We start from the raw sequence: 3,432 nt of genomic DNA on the forward strand, positions 1-3,432 counted from the left end.
AACTAAGTCTCATATTCAAAGTACATTGCTTTGGACATGCTTCTTGCATTAAGTTTTCTAATCTTACACAGATAACTTCCACCTATGGAGACAACTCCATATTCTCATTTTGACTATCACTTCTGAATAAGAGATGCCTCTTTTCAGAATATGTCAATATGGTCCTTCCAAAATTAGCACTATACTTCCAACTGTCCCTGAGCAACCAATCTTTGGTAAACCTCAGATTGTCCTCGACAATTGCTTAATCATTTTAGTCATATCCAATTCTAGACCTTTTCCCTTCTTAATGCCTCTGGGCATTTGGAAAAATTTAGAAATGACAAATATTATAGCACATGCAATCGATCCTGTACCCAAAGCAAATGGTACACGATTCATGATGTCTCACATAAAGACATGATTCTAGACTAGTCTTTTGCTACAATATTTTTATTTGCCATGTTTTCAAAATTTGACTATGAAGAGGGATGCCGTAATCATAATCGAATTTTGAGAACACAATATATAGAATTTCCTTAAGTTGAACCAATCCAACATGAAATTCATATATATATATATATATATATATATATATATATATATGTATATATATATATATATATATATATATATATATATATATATATTCTTGACTAAAGATGATTAAGGTCTCAATCTAAGCCTTTAGAACTGAAATGAAGTATATCCTCTCCCTTAATTATAGCAAAACAAGTTTTTCAATCCTTGCAGCCTCACGAATTGAAACTTTTGTTTTCTATAATTAACATTGCTAACTTGCAACACTAACAATAATTATCATGCTCCCACTAACATGATGATTATTAGCATAACACTTATGCTCCCACTAGCTTTGACATGTACTCAGAAATCAGCTGGACTTCTAGAAATCAATACTTTATTGACTTCCTTACTAAAGTTCAGATTTCTGATACGAGTGCTTTGATAAAACTTTATCAAAATCATACACCTTTCGTTAGATAGCATGCATGTGTGTCTAAACAATTTCAGAACTATGAAAAGGGATGCCGTAATCATAGTCTCAATTGTTTAGACCTTTTGCCATCTGCTTCAAATCTACTTGGTGGAAGTGTTTCCTCACCATCATTTTCATGAATCAGAGAGAAACCTTATGACCCTTAGATTTTATGGTGTATGTGTTCTTATCCATGTGAATCGTCAAAACCATAGTCACAAGACAAGGATAATGACAAATCCAAACTCATATGGACTGAACTTATGCAATCTTAACTTCTTGCCACCTGGCAGTACAGGGCCTGCCATTGCTTCCAAGTTGTTATGCAACCAATTTGAGAACTTTCAGAACTCCTATGCAAAGCCAACTTTAACTGGAATGGGCACAGAATATGTCAACACGATAGGTTATAAACCTCAAGTCGCGTGCTAGTGAAGAACTTTAGGTTTTATTCTTGATTAAGTCTTGAAACTTTCAAGAGCTTTAAGACTCCCACTGTCCTCTTGACATATAAGACTCCCTTGTTAAATATTCAAGAGATAGTGCAGATTCTTTATCAAGACTAACACTTTACACAATTGGCCTAAGTTGGTCTCTGTTTTATCCACAACATCACAACTTACCAATTTCAAATGTACAAGAGTAGATAACCTTTTACTCTTACATTTGACTAGTGTTAACAACCCCTCTTTAAGATATGTCACTCAAGTTACAATCTTGGAGTATGACTCTAAGAATTGTTTTGGAACGAAGTATGACTCATCTTTTTGATTTAACCATTTCAACAATTCATGACTCCTCTTCTTAGTCATAAGAATGCACTAAGATGACTTTAGAGGACCAATTATGATATGGTATCTTAATCATTAAGATGATCATAAACATGATACTAAAGTACTCTCCCATCTTTTCAGATTTGAGAAACTTTTATCTTTCTGCATACTTTGATTCTTCTTATTCGTTCTGTCTCACATTGAAACTTCTCCAATGCTACAGACTTATACTTAAACTTATAAGTATAACCATATTTACTGAACTTAAGTAAATCATGACGAATAGTCTTCTTGATCTTTTGTGGTGGACTTGACCAGTGCACATGAATGTGTACTCGATCCCTTAGTCCTTTCCTTATTCACATAAGGAATTAGTCTTAATTTTCCAAGCTGAAAGTTCTCATTCATCATACTATACAACTTGCATGATTCCAAGTTTCGGTCCAATTGAACCTTGGGTGATGAGAATCTTTCCTTATTTGGTAATATTAGACACTACCACAACCGAAAGAATCAAATCCATTTTTCCAATATTGCTATCAATGGAATCTTATAAGCAACAACTTTTCACAAATGCCATTGTAAGGATACTTAAAATAAATAAAATCAAAACCTTTTTCTTTTATTTTAAAACTTTGCGGAAAAACTTATCCTTACAATCCATATAAAAACCTTGTTGTTATCTATTCCTAAGCAATATAAATATCATAACTCTTAAGTAATAGCCCAAAATTCTGATCACCGAACCATGCGATTGAAATCCATCTTCGCGATCAGAATCAACATGTACTTAATAGAGTTAGACAATGGACTTTACCTGAAGTAGAGCCAAACTTATTGACTTTAACATCCTTAGGTAAATTTGGCAGCTTCGTAACCAATGCCCCTTCCTTTGGCAATAGTTACCTATGGACCCTTGATAATGGGACTATCTCAGACTTCGCCTCTCTCTTTACCATTGGGTCAACTGAGTTGACTATGGCCGATCCATTTCCATTGGGAAGAGAGAACTTTACTGGATATCCAATGTCATCATTGTTAATGTCCATAGCGTTTTAGGAAGTTGATCTTAGCAAATAGATAAGATCATTAAGGGTCTTGTCTTAGTCTGTTTCATAGGATTCCCAAAAGAACTCACTATGTGACTTAGAAAGTAGTTGAGCCACCAACTTTCTCAAGACTTTGACACCCAACTCTCCCGGCTTGTCAATATGTGACTACATCTCCAAGATGTGATCACACCTAGACCTTGCCTTGCCAATAGGGCTTGAGTGACCTTAAACTTTTTAGGAACTTGTGGGTTAGGGAAAATAATTGGAGGAGGTGAAAGATGTATGATATCCATGGGACATCATCTTCATTTAGGAAAGCTTGTTTCAAGAGATTTGGGAAGATCATAAATGTCTAGACCAGACATCTTTTTGGGAGATATTCAAGATAGTTGATTTAAAGTCCTTAATATGACACCCAATATGAAATATTAAGGCTAGGACCCAACAAACTATTTTATAACTTAGAAGAGAGATGCCGTAATCCAAGCTATAAAATATTTGAAGGTAGGTGAATGACGATTCACCAATTTCCACCATGAAAAATGAAATAATTTATTAGGTTTTAATTGGATTTGAAAGTCCTAGATCTTTGAGATTCATTGAACTGTTCAAAGGCATGTTTCAATCTCGA

This window comes from Lactuca virosa, chromosome 3, assembly GCF_052849685.1.
Source record: "Lactuca virosa cultivar CGN04683 chromosome 3, Lactuca_virosa_CGN04683_v6, whole genome shotgun sequence".
Taxonomy (NCBI): domain Eukaryota; kingdom Viridiplantae; phylum Streptophyta; class Magnoliopsida; order Asterales; family Asteraceae; genus Lactuca; species Lactuca virosa.